The sequence below is a fragment of the Pleurodeles waltl genome, chromosome 4_1, assembly GCF_031143425.1.
Source record: "Pleurodeles waltl isolate 20211129_DDA chromosome 4_1, aPleWal1.hap1.20221129, whole genome shotgun sequence".
NCBI classification, from domain to species: domain Eukaryota; kingdom Metazoa; phylum Chordata; class Amphibia; order Caudata; family Salamandridae; genus Pleurodeles; species Pleurodeles waltl.
In genome coordinates this window covers 21413512-21430776 of record NC_090442.1, presented here as the reverse complement: position 1 = coordinate 21430776, position 17265 = coordinate 21413512, and the positions used below count along the sequence as shown (strand labels likewise).

The 17265-nt window shown below is 49.1% G+C and overlaps 1 protein-coding gene across 1 annotated transcript in view; it reads right to left on the bottom strand.

The window, feature by feature from the left end:
- Positions 1-17265, bottom strand: part of LOC138287270 (zinc finger protein interacting with ribonucleoprotein K-like) — a 91717-nt gene that overhangs the window by 59154 nt on the left and 15298 nt on the right. The gene's annotated exons all lie outside the window — the stretch shown is intronic.

Sequence of the window (17265 nt, the reverse complement as noted above, 5' to 3'; positions counted from 1 at the left end):
TCCACACAGGACCGCAGCACTGTTTGTGCCAGACTGCGTGCACAAATCGTGAAAGACACTTCGGGGTGCCACTATATACTTAAAAGGGCAGTGTCAGACTCTTCTAAAGCAGGGCTATATGGTCATATGGCAGGGAGCAATATTTTTGTGAATGAGGCATATGTTTTTACATGTTTTTCCAGCAACTCTTCCACATTTAGTTTTAATGGGGAAAATTAGAAGCCCCATTGGCTAACACAGGGTTAAACGGTTTACCCTTAAACACGTCTAATTCCAGAACGGGACCACCTAACCAGGTCAAGTAAGGCCTCACATTAATGGTGAAGTTAAATCCGATCTGATGATCAGATCAGATTTAATGTCACTAATAATTTTATGCAACTTTTAGAAAGTAGCTACCTTGCACTCCAGCTAGTATAGTGGCCTCAGAACGACTACTTATACTCAGACAGGGTTTCTGGCTGCCTAGGGAGATGTGTGAATGACTCCCTGACCCGGGAACAAAGGCATTAGCCATGGAGCGAGGTGTGACCTCCTCCCCAGGAAGGGTGCACAGGGTGCTAGCACTAAAGTCGAGCTTCAGGTGAAGCCGCCTTTAAAGGATCGCTGAAAACAACACTCCTGAACAGTATGCCTTTTGTTCCTGCAGACATTTAGGAGACAGGGCCAAGAGGGGGAGACCATGGTTAGAACCGGCTTTGAAATGGGCATGTAGCCCACTGGTAGGCACACCCCGGGGGTGGGTACCCTGCTTCTCAAAACCAAGGAAAGGTCATGCCATTTTGGAAGGGGCAAGAAGGGTACTTCTGGGATAACATGGTGCCACCCATCACAGAAACTGCGTCAACAGAGAGGAGGGGACCCAACACCCCATTGGCCAGTGACCGTGTTTTCCTCTAAAGGCATGTTTCTGAGATAAAATGGGCACCCCTGGGATCCTTACCCTTAGTTCACCACTAGAAAAGAAGAGAAGAGAGGAGAGAAGAAAGCTTATCCTGTTTGCTTTTGATTGTGCAAATAGAGGCTGCACCATTGAAAGGACTGCATCTGCTGCACTTTTGGGCTAGTGAGCTGGGATCCTGCCTGTGGCTCCTGACCTCGGAGAAACTTGATTTCCAAACTTCACCAACTCCAGTGACTCCAAGGATCAGGTGGTTAGCCCCCTTGAACCCACATGAGGGACACAAAAATGGAAAGGACCCAAATAGACAAATTTGTAGCCTCTGTGGAAGTTTCCCTGCTACCTGTCCCCGGACGCACCAACAAAGGAATCAGAGATAGAACAAAGACTGCCAGACCCAGGAGAGCTATCAGTGACCAGATTCGTTGGACTACAAGGGGACAAGCCCCCACCAAAGGTTTTGCCTCCAACTGCGGTGTATTGCCCCAGTAGTACAGCAGCACCTGTGCAAGTACTGCAAAAGAAAGGACTTCGAGGGACGTTGACCAGGTTTGCCCCACATCACCCATGGACTGAAGAACCACAGAGACACCCCCATTGACCGCACCACAGATGGAGCATCCCCGTGAGCATCTTTGACTGTATCTAGCAACAGGAATACTCCATTGTTTCCTACGGCGGTCGTGTTCAAAGTTAGAAACTTGCTTTAAAAATTGCCCTGGTGGGCAGCAAACTGTGCAAAGTATCATTTCTGGCCCTCTGGTGCTTGTTCCTGTCAGATTTGGTCACCCAAGCTGGGCCAGAACACTCTAAGTTTTCCAGACCTCCCAAAAGTTTTCATACTTTTTGTTTGCCAATGCTTGTTTGCGGTTGCACTTTAAAGTATTTAAACCTTCTAAAGTCTCTAACTCCAGAATCTTCTGGACGATTTTAATGATCAAAGACTCTAAAAATTAATAAAAATACACTCCATTTTTACAAATTGTTGCTGTGTCTATTGGTGTGTGTAGGAAAGTACCATCTTGCCTGGCATGTTACCCACATATTTCACTGTACATATGTTGTTTTAGTGTATGTGTCACTAGGACCCTGCCAGCCAGGGCCCCAGTGCTCATAAGTGTGCCCTGTATGTGTTCCCTGTGTGATGACTGTCTCACTGAGGCTCTGCTAACCAGAACCTCAGTGGTTATGCTCTCTCTGCTTTCCAAAGTGTCACTAACAGGCTAGTGACCAATTTCACCAATTCACATTGGCATACTGGAACACCCTTATAATCCCCTAGTATATGGTACTGAGGTACCCAGGGTATTGGGGTTCCAGGAGATCCCTATGGGCTGCAGCATTTCTTTTGCCACCCATAGGGAGCTCTGACAATTCTTACACAGGCCTGCCACTGCAGCCTGAGTGAAATAACGTCCACGTTATTTCACAGCCATTTACCACTGCACTTAAGTAACTTATAAGTCACCTATATGTCTAACCTTCACCTGGTGAAGGTTGGGTGCAAAGTTACTTAGTGTGTGGGCACCCTGGCACTAGCCAGGGTGCCCCCACATCGTTCAGGGCAAATTCCCCGGGGAATTACACGTGTGCACTGTACATAGGTCACTACCTATGTACAGCTTCACAATGGTAACTCCGAACATGGCCATGTAACATGTCTAAGATCATGGAATTGTCACCCCAGTGCCATTCTGGCATTGGGGAGACAATTCCATGATCCCCTGAGTCTCTAGCACAGACCCGGGTACTGCCAAACTACCTTTCCCGGGGTTTCACTGCAGCTGCTGCTGCTGCCAACCCCTCAGACAGGTTTCTGCCCTCCTGGGGTCCAGCCATGCCTGGCCCAGGAAGGCAGAACAAAGGACTTCCTCAGAGAGAGGGTGTTACACCCTCTCCCTTTGGAAAAAGGTGTCAGGGCTGGGGAGGGGTAGCCTCCCCCAGCCTCTGGAAATGCTTTGATGGGCACAGATGGTGCCCATCTCTGCATAAGCCAGTCTACACCGGTTCAGGGATCCCCCAGCCCTGCTCTGGCACGAAACTGGACAAAGGAAAGGGGAGTGACCACTCCCCTGACCTGCACCTCCCAGGGGAGGTGCCCAGAGCTCCTCCAGTGTGCTCCAGACCTCTGGCATCTTGGAAACAGAGGTGCTGCTGGCACACTGGACTGCTCTGATTGGCCAGTGCCAGCAGGTGACGTCAGAGACTCCTTCTGATAGGCTCTTACCTGTGTTGATAGCCTATCCTACTTCCTAAGTAGCCAAACCTCCTTTTCTGGCTATTTAGGGTCTCTGCTTTGGGGAATTCTTTAGATAACGAATGCAAGAGCTCATCAGAGTTCCTCTGCATCTCTCTCTTCACCTTCTGCCAAAGGATCGACCGCTGACTGCTCAGGACGCCTGCAAAACCGCAACAAAGTAGCAAAGACGACTACTGCAACCTTGTATCGCTGATCCTGCCGCCTGTTTCCTGGTGGTGCATGCTCTGGGGGTAGCCTGCCTCCTCGCTGCACTAGGAGCTCTGAAGAAATCTCCCGTGGGACGACGGAATCCTCCCCCTGCAAACCGCAGGCAACAAAAGACTGCATCACCGGTCCTCTGGGTCCCCTCTCAGCACGACGAGCGTGGTCCCTGGAACTCAGCAACTCTGTCCAAGTGACTCCCACAGTCCAGTGACTCTTCAGTCCAAGCCTCCCCACGCTAGACTGCATTGCTGGGTACCGCGTGATTTGCAGCTGCTCCGGCTCCTGTGCACTCTTCCAGGATTTCTTTTGTGCACAGTCAAGCCTGGGTCTCCGACACTCTAACCTGCAGTGCACAACCTCCTAAGTTGTCCTCCGGCGTCGTGGGACTCCCTTTTGTGTCTTCGGTGAGCTCCGGTTCACTCCTCTTCCAAGTGCCTGTTCCCGTACTTCTGCGGGTGCTGCCTGCTTCTGTGAGGGCTCCCTGACTTGCTGGACGCCCCCTCTGTCTCCTCATTCAAGTGGCGACATCCTGGTCCCTCCTGGGCCACAGCAGCATCCAAAAACCCTAACCTCGACCCTTGCAGCTAGCAAGGCTTGTTTGCGGTCTTTCTGCGTGGGAACACCTCTGCAAGCTTCTACACGACGTGGGACACCCATCCTCCAAAGGGGAAGTTTCTAGCCCTCTTCGTTCTTGCAGAATCCACAGCTTCTACCATCCGGTGGCAGCTCCTTTGCACCCTCAGCTGGCATTTCCTGGGCATCTGCCCATTCTCGACTTTGTCACGACTCTTGGACTTGGTCCCCTTGTTCCACAGGTACTCTCGTCCGGAAATCCACTTTGGTTGCTTTGCTGGTGTTGGTCTTCCTTGCAGAATTCCCCTATCACGACTTCTGTGCTCTCTGGGGAATATAGGTGCACTTCACACCTACTTTTCAGGGTCTTGGGGTGGGCTATTTTTCTAACCCTCACTGTTTTCTTACAGCCCCAGCTACCCTCTACAAGCTCACATAGGTTTGGGGTCCCTTCGTGATTCGCATTCCACTTTTGGAGTATATGGTTTGTGTTGCCCCTATACCTATGTGCTCCTATTGCAATCTACTGTAACTTTACACTGCTTGCATTACTTCCTTTTGCTATTACTGCATATTTTTGGTATTGTGTACATATATCTTGTGTATATTTGGCATCCTCATACTGAGGGTACTCACTGAGATACTTGAGGCATATTGTCATAAAAATAAAGTACCTTTATTTTTAGTATATCTGTGTATTGTGTTTTCTTATGATATTGTGCATATGACACCAGTGGTATAGTAGGAGCTTTGCATGTCTCCTAGTTCAGCCTAAGCTGCTCTGCTATAGCTACCTTCTATCAGCCTAAGCTGCTAGAAACACCTCTTCTACACTAATAAGGGATAACTGGACCTGGTACAGAGTGTAAGTACCCCTTGGTACCCACTACAAGCCAGGCCAGCCTCCTACAGTGTGTGATTTTCTTATTTCGCTATATAACGTGTGGTTAAATGCTCTACACTTTGTTTACTGTGCCTTACTGCTCCCTGCCAAAGCTGCCCAGGGTTGAACTAGAGGTGAAGTAAACAATACTGTTCTTTCCCAAAGCTCCCTGGGAGTGTACTTCACAATACGGCTACCTAGCCCTATTATATAGTACAAGCAGATCCTCACACTGAATTAATGCTCTACACTATTTGTAAGCAGAACTCACTGTAACAGTCCCGTTTACCCCCCACCAACCTCCCACCCCAGATCTAGGAGCTCTCTCAGCAATAGTTCAACTACTAGCTTAACACTGGTCACTACAACAAAATAACTAGCACATCTCAAGAGCTGGGAAGGATCCACGCTCCCCAAGTTCAGGCTGGAGGATCCACCCTACTTGAGGTCAGGCTGAAGAAATTCACCCTACTCAAGATCAGGCTGGAGCATCGACCCTACTTGAGGTCAGACTGGAGTCATCCACCCTACTCGAGGTCAGGCTGGAGGCATCCACCCTACTCGAGGTCAGGCTGGGGGCATCCACCCTGCTCAAGGCACTGCTGGGTAAGTATCAGAGCTGGTATGTATGAAAGATGAAGTTTGCAGAAAACACTTGAATGTAAAAGAAAATCAAGAACCAAACAGAAAAGTGTTAGTTTTGCTTAAATTATCTGTCAAATCATTCAGATTGTTACACCAGTTGATCTTACTCACAAGACCTATAAAACAGTACATTAACCTTCTTATGTCTTTGTCCCTTCACCTACAGAGAGAATGTGCAACTTTTTTGAGAGTCTGTTGGACAAAACAGAAGAATAGAGCCTGAAACATGAAGTAAGAATAAATTGCTGCTTTGCACCACAAATAGAGTAAATATGTTTGGTCAGGTGATCATTAAGCCCTACTCGTACCCGTTGCCAGGTGTCAATATTGTGATCTGTAAGAAGTATTAACCCCTTCGCTGCCAGGCCTTTTCCCCCTCCTGTGCCAGGCCTTTTTTTGCCTATTTGGGGCAGTTCGCGATTAGGCCCTCATAACTTTTTGTCCACATAAGCTAACCAAGCCAAATTTGCGTCCTTTTTTTCCAACATCCTAGGGATTCTAGAGGTACCCAGACTTTGTGGGTTCCCTTGAAGGAGGCCAAGAAATTGGCCAAAATACAGTGAAAATTTCGTTTTTTTCAAACAAATTGGAAAAAGTGGCTGCAGAAGAAGGCTTGTGGATTTCCCCCTGAAAATGGCATCAACAAAGGGTTTGCAGTGCTAAACTCAGCAGCTTCCTAGCTTTCAGGAACAGGCAGACTTGAATCAGAGAACCCAATTTTTCAACACAATTTTGGCATTTTACTGGGGCATACCCCATTTTTGAAATTTTTTGTGCTTTCAGCCTCCTTCCAGTCAGTGACAGGAATGGGCATGAAACCAATGCTGGATCCCAGAAACCTAACCATTTCTGAAAAGTAGACAAAATTCTGAATTCAGCAAGGGGTCATTTGTGTAGATCCTACAAGGGTTTCCTACAGAAAATAACAACTGAAAAAGAAAAATATTGAAATTGAGGTGAAAAAAACATAAATGTTTCTCTACGTTTTACTCTGTAACTTTTCCCTGCAATGTCAGATTATCGAAAGCAATATACCGTTACGTCTGCTGGACTCCTCTGGTTGCGGGGATATATAGGGCTTGTAGGTTCATCAAGAACCCAAGGAACCCAGAGCCAATAAATGAGCTGCACCCTGACGTGCGTTTTCATTCTATACCGGGTATACAGCAATTCATTTGGTGAAATATAAAGAGTAAAAAATTGCTATCAAGAAAACCTTTGCATTTCCAAAAAGGGCACAAGATAAGGTGCTGAGGAGCAGTGGTTATTTGCACATCTCTGAATTCCGGGGTGACCATACAAGCATGTGAATTATAGGGAATTTCTCAAATAGATGTCTTTTTTACACACTCTCCTATATTTGGAAGGAAAAAATGTAGAGAAAGACAAGGGGCAATAGCACTTGTTTTGCTAATCTATGTTCCCCCAAGTCTCCCGATAAAAATGAAACCTCACTTGCGTGGGTAGGCCTAGCGCCGGCGACAGGAAACACCCCAAAGCGCAACGTGCACACATCCTAAATTTTGGAAAAAAACAGAGGTGTTTTTTGCGAAGTGCCTACCTGTAGATTTTGGCCTCTAGCTCAGCCGGCACCAAGGGAAACCTACCAAACCTGTGCATTTCTGAAAACTAGAGACCTAGGGGAATCCAAGGAGGGGTGACTTGCGGGGCTCGGACCAGGTTCTGTTACCCAGAATCCTTTGCAAACCTCAAAATTTGGCTAAAAAAACACATGTTCCTCACATTTCTGTGGCAGAAAGTTCTGGAATCTGAGAGGAGCTACAAATTTCCTTCCACCCAGTGTTCCCCCAAGTCTCCCGATAAAAATGATACCTCACTTGCGTGGGTAGGCCTAGCGCCCGCGACAGGAAACACCCCAAAGCGCAACGTGGACACATCCTAAATTTTGGAAAAAAACAGAGGTGTTTTTTGCGAAGGGCCTACCTGCAGATTTTGGCCTCTAGCTCAGCCGGCACCTAGGGAAACCTACCAAACCTGTGCATTTCTGAAAACTAGAGACCTAGGGGAATCCAAGGAGGGGTGACTTGCGGGGCTCGGACCAGGTTCTGTTACCCAGAATCCTTTGCAAACCTCAAAATTTGGCTAAAAAAACACATGTTCCTCACATTTCTGTGGCAGAAAGTTCTGGAATCTGAGAGGAGCTACAAATTTCCTTCCACCCAGCGTTCCCCTAAGTCTCCCGATAAAAATGATACCTCACTTGCGTGGGTAGGCCTAGCGCCGGCGACAGGAAACACCCCAAAGCGCAACATGGACACATCCTAAATTTTGGAAAAAAACAGAGGTGTTTTTTGCGAAGTGCCTACCTGTAGATTTTGGCCTCTAGCTCAGCCGGCACCTAGGGTAACCTACCAAACCTGTGCATTTCTGAAAACTAGAGACCTAGGGGAATCCAAGGAGGGGTGACTTGCGGGGCTCGGACCAGGTTCTTTTACCCAGAATCCTTTGCAAACCTCAAAATTTGGCTAAAAAAACACATGTTCCTCACATTTCTGTGGCAGAAAGTTCTGGAATCTGAGAGGAGCTACAAATTTCCTTCCACCCAGCGTTCCCCCAAGTCTCCCGATAAAAATGATACCTCACTTGCGTGGGTAGGCCTAGCGCCGGCGACAGGAAACACCCCAAAGCGCAACGTGGACACATCCTAAATTTTGGAAAAAAACAGAGGTGTTTTTTGCGAAGTGCCTACCTGTAGATTTTGGCCTCTAGCTCAGCCGGCACCTAGGGAAACCTACCAAACCTGTGCATTTCTGAAAACTAGAGACCTAGGGGAATCCAAGGAGGGGTGACTTGCGGGGCTCGGACCAGGTTCTGTTACCCAGAATCCTTTGCAAACCTCAAAATTTGGCTAAAAAAACACATGTTCCTCACATTTCTGTGGCAGAAAGTTCTGGAATCTGAGAGGAGCTACAAATTTCCTTCCACCCAGCGTTCCTCCAAGTCTCCCGATAAAAATGATACCTCACTTGCGTGGGTAGGCCTAGCGCCGACGACAGGAAACACCCCAAAGCGCAACGTGGACACATCCTAAATTTTGGGAAAAAACAGAGGTGTTTTTTGCGAAGTGCCTACCTGTAGATTTTGGCCTCTAGCTCAGCCGGCACCTAGGGAAACCTACCAAACCTGTGCATTTCTGAAAACTAGAGACCTAGGGGAATCCAAGGAGGGCTGACTTGCGGGGCTCGGACCAGGTTCTGTTACCCAGAATCCTTTGCAAACCTCAGAATTTGGCTAAAAAAACACATGTCCCTCACATTTCTGTGGCAGAAAGTTCTGGAATCTGAGAGGAGCTACAAATTTCCTTCCACCCAGCGTTCCCCCAAGTCTCCCGATAAAAATGATACCTCACTTGCGTGGGTAGGCCTAGCGCCGGCGACAGGAAACACCCCAAAGCGCAACGTGGACACATCCTAAATTTTGGAAAAAAACAGAGGTGTTTTTTGCGAAGTGCCTACCTGTAGATTTTGGCCTCTAGCTCAGCCGGCACCTAGGGAAACCTACCAAACCTGTGCATTTCTGAAAACTAGATACCAAGGGGAATCCAAGGAGGGGTGACTTGCGGGGCTCGGACCAGGTTCTGTTACCCAGAATCCTTTGCAAACCTCAAAATTTGGCTAAAAAAACACATGTTCCTCACATTTCTGTGGCAGAAAGTTCTGGAATCTGAGAGGAGCTACAAATTTCCTTCCACCCAGCGTTCCCCCAAGTCTCCCGATAAAAATGATACCTCACTTGCGTGGGTAGGCCTAGCGCCGACGACAGGAAACACCCCAAAGCGCAACGTGAACACATCCTAAATTTTGGGAAAAAACAGAGGTGTTTTTTGCGAAGTGCCTACCTGTAGATTTTGGCCTCTAGCTCAGCCGGCACCTAGGGAAACCTACCAAACCTGTGCATTTCTGAAAACTAGAGACCTAGGGGAATCCAAGGAGGGCTGACTTGCGGGGCTCGGACCAGGTTCTGTTACCCAGAATCCTTTGCAAACCTCAAAATTTGGCTAAAAAAACACATGTCCCTCACATTTCTGTGGCAGAAAGTTCTGGAATCTGAGAGGAGCTACAAATTTCCTTCCACCCAGCGTTCCCCCAAGTCTCCCGATAAAAATGATACCTCACTTGCGTGGGTAGGCCTAGCGCCGGCGACAGGAAACACCCCAAAGCGCAACGTGGACACATCCTAAATTTTGGAAAAAAACAGAGGGGTTTTTTGCGAAGTGCCTACCTGTAGATTTTGGCCTCTAGCTCAGCCGGCACCTAGGGAAACCTACCAAACCTGTGCATTTCTGAAAACTAGAGACCTAGGGGAATCCAAGGAGGGGTGACTTGCGGGGCTCGGACCAGGTTCTGTTACCCAGAATCCTTTGCAAACCTCAAAATTTGGCTAAAAAAACACATGTTCCTCACATTTCTGTGGCAGAAAGTTCTGGAATCTGAGAGGAGCTACAAATTTCCTTCCACCCAGCGTTCCCCCAAGTCTCCCGATAAAAATGATACCTCACTTGCGTGGGTAGGCCTAGCGCCGGCGACAGGAAACACCCCAAAGCGCAACGTGGACACATCCTAAATTTTGGAAAAAAACAGAGGTGTTTTTTGCGAAGTGCCTACCTGTAGATTTTGGCCTCTAGCTCAGCCGGCACCTAGGGAAACCTACCAAACCTGTGCATTTCTGAAAACTAGAGACCTAGGGGAATCCAAGGAGGGGTGACTTGCGGGGCTCGGACCAGGTTCTGTTACCCAGAATCCTTTGCAAACCTCAAAATTTGGCTAAAAAAACACATGTTCCTCACATTTCTGTGGCAGAAAGTTCTGGAATCTGAGAGGAGCTACAAACTTCCTTCCACCCAGCGTTCCCCCAAGTCTCCCGATAAAAATGATACCTCACTTGCGTGGGTAGGCCTAGCGCCGACGACAGGAAACACCCCAAAGCGCAACGTGGACACATCCTAAATTTTGGGAAAAAACAGAGGTGTTTTTTGCGAAGTGCCTACCTGTAGATTTTGGCCTCTAGCTCAGCCAGCACCTAGGGAAACCTACCAAACCTGTGCATTTCTGAAAACTAGAGACCTAGGGGAATCCAAGGAGGGCTGACTTGCGGGGCTCGGACCAGGTTCTGTTACCCAGAATCCTTTGCAAACCTCAAACTTTGGCTAAAAAAACACATGTCCCTCACATTTCTGTGGCAGAAAGTTCTGGAATCTGAGAGGAGCTACAAATTTCCTTCCACCCAGCGTTCCCCCAAGTCTCCCGATAAAAATGATACCTCACTTGCGTGGGTAGGCCTAGCGCTGGCGACAGGAAACACCCCAAAGCGCAACGTGGACACATCCTAAATTTTGGAAAAAAACAGAGGGTTTTTTTGCGAAGTGCCTACCTGTAGATTTTGGCCTCTAGCTCAGCCGGCACCTAGGGAAACCTACCAAACCTGTGCATTTCTGAAAACTAGAGACCTAGGGGAATCCAAGGAGGGGTGACTTGCGGGGCTCGGACCAGGTTCTGTTACCCAGAATCCTTTGCAAACCTCAAAATTTGGCTAAAAAAACACATGTTCCTCACATTTCTGTGGCAGAAAGTTCTGGAATCTGAGAGGAGCTACAAATTTCCTTCCACCCAGCGTTCCCCCAAGTCTCCCGATAAAAATGATACCTCACTTGCGTGGGTAGGCCTAGCGCCGGCGACAGGAAACACCCCAAAGCGCAACGTGGACACATCCTAAATTTTGGGAAAAAACAGAGGTGTTTTTTGCGAAGTGCCTACCTGTAGATTTTGGCCTCTAGCTCAGCCGGCACCTAGGGAAACCTACCAAACCTGTGCATTTCTGAAAACTAGAGACCTAGGGGAATCCAAGGAGGGGTGACTTGCGGGGCTCGGACCAGGTTCTGTTACCCAGAATCCTTTGCAAACCTCAAAATTTGGCTAAAAAAACACATGTCCCTCACATTTCTATGGCAGAAAGTGCTGGAATCTGAGAGGAGCTACAAATTTCCTTCCACCCAGCGTTCCCCCAAGTCTCCCGATAAAAATGATACCTCACTTGCATGGGTAGGCCTAGCGCCGGCGACAGGAAACACCCCAAAGCGCAACGTGGACACATCCTAAATTTTGGGAAAAAACAGAGGTGTTTTTTGCGAAGTGCCTACCTGTAGATTTTGGCCTCTAGCTCAGCCGGCACCTAGGGAAACCTACCAAACCTGTGCATTTCTGAAAACTAGAGACCTAGGGGAATCCAAGGAGGGCTGACTTGCGGGGCTCGGACCAGGTTCTGTTACCCAGAATCCTTTGCAAACCTCAAAAGTTGGCTAAACAAACACATGTCCCTCACATTTTTGTGGCAGAAAGTTCTGGAATCTGAGAGGAGCTACAAATTTCCTTCCACCCAGCGTTCCCCCAAGTCTCCCGATAAAAATGATACCTCACTTGCGTGGGTAGGCCTAGCGCTGGCGACAGGAAACACCCCAAAGCGCAACGTGGACACATCCTAAATTTTGGAAAAAAACAGGTGTTTTTTGCGCAGTGCCTACCTGTAGATTTTGGCCTCTAGCTCAGCCGGCACCTAGGGAAACCTACCAAACCTGTGCATTTCTGAAAACTAGAGACCTAGGGGAATCCAAGGAGGGGTGACTTGCGGGGCTCGGACCAGGTTCTGTTACCCAGAATCCTTTGCAAACCTCAAAATTTGGCTAAAAAAACACATGTTCCTCACATTTCTGTGGCAGAAAGTTCTGGAATCTGAGAGGAGCTACAAATTTCCTTCCACCCAGCGTTCCCCCAAGTCTCCCGATAAAAATGATACCTCACTTGCGTGGGTAGGCCTAGCGCCCGCAACAGGAAACGCCCCAAAACGCAACGTGGACACATCCCATTTTTTGAAAGAAAACAGTGCCTACCTGTGGATTTTGGCCTGTAGCTCACCCGGCACCTAGGGAAACCTAACAAACCTGTGCATTTCTGAAAACTAGAGACCTAGGGGAATCCAAGATGGGGTGACTTGCGGGGCTCGGACCAGGTTCTGTTACCCAGAATCCTCTGCAAACCTCAAAATGTGGCTAAAAAAACACATGTTCCTCACATTTCTGTGGCAGAAAGTTCTGGAATCTGAGAGGAGCCACAAATTTCCTTCCACCCAGCGTTCCCCTAAGTCTCTCAATAAAAATGGTACCTCACTTCTGTGGGTAGGCCTAGCGCCCACGAAAGGAAATGGCCCAAAACACAACGTGGACAGAACATATTTTTTCACAGAAAACAGAGGTGTTTTTGCAAAGTGCCTACCTGTGGAGTTTGGCCTCTAGCTCAGCCGGCCCCAGGAGGGGGGGGGGCAGAAATGCCCTAAAATAAATCTGCCCCCCCCAGCCCCCACCCCCCCCGGGAGCGACCCTTGCCTACGGGGTCGCTCCCCCTGCGTGACATTGGCGCCAAAAAACAAATCCCCGGTGCCTAGTGGTTTCTGCCCCCTTGGGGGCAGATTGACCTAAAATCGGCCAATCTGCCCCCAAGGGGGGCAGAAATGGCCTAAATACAATTTGCCCCCCAGGGGAGCGACCCTTGCCTGATGGGTCGCTCCCCATCTCGAAAAAAACAAACAAACAAAAAAAAAAACACAACAGGGGGGGCAGAAATGGCCTAAAATAAATTTGCCCCCCCCAGCCCCCATCCCCCCCCCCCCCCCCCGGGAGCGACCCTTGCCTACGGGGTCGCTTCCCCTGCGTGACATTGGCACCAAAAATCAAATCCCAGGTGCCTAGTGGTTTCTGCCCCCTTGGGGGCAGATTGACCTAAAATCGGCCAATCTGCCCCCAGGGGGGCAGAAATGGTCTAAATACAATTTTCCCCCCAGGGGAGCGACCCTTGCCTGATGGGTCGCTCCCCATCTCGAAAAAAACACACAAACAAAAAAAAAAAAAATTGCCCTGGCGCCTAGAGGTTTCTGCCTCCCCCCCGGGGGCAGATAAGGCCTAAAATAAATTTGCCCCCCCAGGCCCCCCCCCGGGAGCGACCCTTGCCTACGGGGTCGCTCCCCCTGCGTGACATTGGCCCCAAAAAACAAATCCCAGGTGCCTAGTGGTTTCTGTCCCCTTGGGGGCAGATTGACCTAAAATCGGCCAATCTGCCCCCAAGGGGGGCAGAAATGGCCTCAATACAATTTCCCCCCCAGGGGACCGACCCTTGCCTGATGGGTCGCTCCCCATCTCGAAAAAAACAAACAAACAAAAAAAAAAACACAACAAAAAAATTTGCCCTGGTGCCCTGAGGGTTCTGCCCCCCCCCCCCCCCTGGGGGCAGTTCGGCCTAATAATAGGCCGATCTGCCCCCAGGGGGGGCAGAAATGGCCTAAAATAAATTTGCCCCCACCCCCCCCGGGAGCGACCCTTGCCTACGGGGTCGCTCCCCCTGCGTGACATTGGCGCCAAAAAACAAATCCCCGGTGCCTAGTGGTTTCTGCCCCTTTGGGGGCAGATTGACCTAAAATCGGCCAATCTGCCCCCAAGGGGGGCAGAAATGGCCTAAATACAATTTGCCCCCCAGGGGAGCGACCCTTGCCTGATGGGTCGCTCCCCATCTCGAAAAAAAAAAACACAACAAAAAAAAAATCCCTGGTGCCTAGAGGGTTCTGCCCCCCTGGAGGCAGTTCGGCCTAATAATAGGACACACCAAGAATCTAGAATAAGTTCTGGAGAGAAAGTATTTTTGAGGAACATAATTAAACTTTTGTCTAAAACCTTGGGGCAAGCTTGAAACCCGATCTACTGGAAGGCTACTAAGGGCAGGAGCCGTTCTGACTTCAGCAGTATCTATGTACGCATGTGCAAGAGTTTCTACATCCAGCGCATGTACATGTGAAGGGAAATTAACATCTAAACAATGCGAATTGAAAATCTTTGACAATCAGTTTACCCAAGTACGTGGTTTTACATGAAAGGTTTTTATAGTTTAAATATTTCAATCTCTAGTATTTACTGTCCCCTAAAGCCTTTTCTTGTTTCTTTGCTATATAATGATGAAGAGTTCCAGCCATTTACATTCATTCCAGATGGAGTCTAACGACTTCCAAGATGGGCAGATTATATACTTTCCTTCTTACGTTCTACTTTGTTTTTACATTGATGCTTCGATTGTGGTTTCTTTAGAATGTTAACATGTTTTAAAAGGGTTTTGGTAATTTCATCTAATAAGTGATGATTGTATCAAAGTTTAATGAAACTATGAAGATCATACAGTACATTCAGAGGCTGAGGAATCAAAGATCAGGCCTATGGTTCTCTCCAAGGAGTACATCAATTAATTTTTCTTACAAACTGGAAAAATAGGGTAACTGTGATAGTTAAAGCTCAACAAGGTTAACTAATTGTTAGGCCCCTTCAGTTTTTTATTAGACACAATGGCCTTTATTATGACCCTAGCGGTCATAACCTGACCCGACATCTCTGCTCTGCTGGCCTTGCCCTCACAACCGTCCCAGGCGTCAGCAGAACTACAACCGGCGGTAGATCATTCTCGCACTTTGCCGCCAAAACGTGGAACACTTACTACCCACCTGCGCCAGACCAAAGACCTCCTTACCATCAGGAAACTTCTCAAGACCTGGCTGTTCGAGTAGCAGCACCTCCCCCATTCTCCCCCACCCTCCTCAGCGCCTTGAGACCCCTACAGTGAGTAGTGTGCTTTACAAATTCCTGATTGATTGATTGATTGATTGAAAGTGGTCCTAGGACTGCCAGGCCCGCGGTGGTGGTCAGACCTCCGCGCTCGTTCCAGTCCAGAAGTCACATTACGACCGTGGCGGAGCCGCCACGGTCGGACCACTGACGCCACCAGGTTTCCGCCAGTCGGCAGCCTGGCGGTCCCGCTGGTCATAATCCACCAGGGTGGCGCTGCATGCAGCACCGCCCTGGGGATTACGAGTCTCCATTCTGCCAGCCTTTTCATGACGGTCGGCCTGCCATGGAAAGGTTGGCAGAATGGGGGCGTCAGAGGGCCCTGCACTGCCCATGCACTTGGCCTACGTCCTACCTTAGGAGTGTCTTACATGTAGTAAAAGGGAAGGTTTAGGCCTGGCAAGTGGGTACACTTGCCAACTCGAATTAGCAGTTGAAAACTGCAGACACTGCAGTGGCAGGTCTGAGCCATGCTTACAGGGCAACGAAAGTGGGTGGCACAACTAGTGCTGCAGGCCCACGAGAAGCATTTGATTTACAGGCCCTGGGCACCTCTAGTGCACTTCACTAGGGACTTATTAGTACTAAATCCACAGTACAACTTATATGGGGAGCATTTGCACTTTACCACTGATTAGCAGTGGTACAGCGTGCAGAGACAATAAACCCACAAAAACAGAGTCCAGTACACCATAAAACCAGGAGGTCAGAAGGCAAAAAGACAGGGGAGACCGCCAAAAAGCTGCCAGGTCAAACACATGTCCCTCCAGCTGAGAGTAGGGGGAACTACTCAATCCCTGGGAGTCCTCCTCACTAAGGCAGAAGAACATGGACACACTATCAGTGTTGGCGTGTTCTGTGCCAGGGCGGTATTCCACTGAAAAGTCCATCCCCTGTAGGGAAATGGACCACCTCAGCAGTTTTGGGTTCTCACCCCTCATCTGCATTAACCATCTGAGGGGCCAGTGGACCTGTGGTCGGTCTGAACACGGAAATGAAACCCAAAAAAGCAGGGTCTTAGCTTCTTTAGTGCCCAGACCACAGCAAAAGCTTTCCTTTCAATTGCACTCTACTTCTGTTCCCTGGGGAGTGGTCTCCTGCTAAGGAAGACTACAGGCTGGTCTAGAGAGTGAAAGTACTGCTCCCACACAATGCTCAGAAGCATATGTCTGTACCACAAACTCCTTGGAGACGTTAGAGACGTTAGAGGCTGGAGGACGGGCGCTGTTCACATGGCCTCCTTCTGGGTGTGAAACGGGGTCTGGCACGCCTCAGTCCAGATCACCTGTCTAGGCTGCTGCTTAGAAGTCAGCTCTGTCAAGGGGGCAACAATGGTGCCATATTCCTTGACAAACCTCCTGTAGTACCCGGTGAGACCTAAGAAGGCTCTCAACTCTGTCTGGTTCTTGGGGGTGCCAAAGCCTGAATGGCATCAATTTTGGGTTGTAGGGGTGCCACCCGGACACTCTCTACCTGGTGTCCTAAATACACCACCGACCCCTGCCCTATCTGCCACTTACTGGCCTTGATAGTGAGGCCTGCAGCTTGCAGCGCCTTCAACACTTCCCAGAGGTGGTGCAGGTGGTCCTCCCAACTGGAGCTGAAAACAGCAATGTTGTCAAGGTAGGCGGCACTGAAGGTTTCAAGCCCAGCCAAAACCTGATTGACCAGTCTCTGGAAGGGCATGACCCGGAACTGGAAGTGCCCCTCTGTTGTTGAGAATGCTCACCTCTCCTTGGCCACCTCGGTTAAGGCAATCTGCCAGTACCCAGACGTTAAATCAAACGTGCTGAGGAAATTGGCTGCCCCCAACCGATCTATGAGCTCATCAGCTCTGGGGAAGGGGTGGGCGTCTGTTTTGGTGACGGCATTGAGCACCCGGTAGTCCACACAGAACCGAAGTTCTGGTGTGGCACCAGGTGCAGCAGGCTTGGGTACCAAGACCACTGGGCTAGACCAAGGGCTGCTAGGGCGCTCAATCACCCCTAAAGTCATCATCTTGGAAACCTCTTCCTTAATGCTGGCCTTCACTCTATCAGCCAACCTGTAAACTTTGTTTTTCACAGGCAGGCTGTCCCCAGTGTCCACATCATACAAGCATAGATGGGTGATGTAGGAGGCTGGACTGG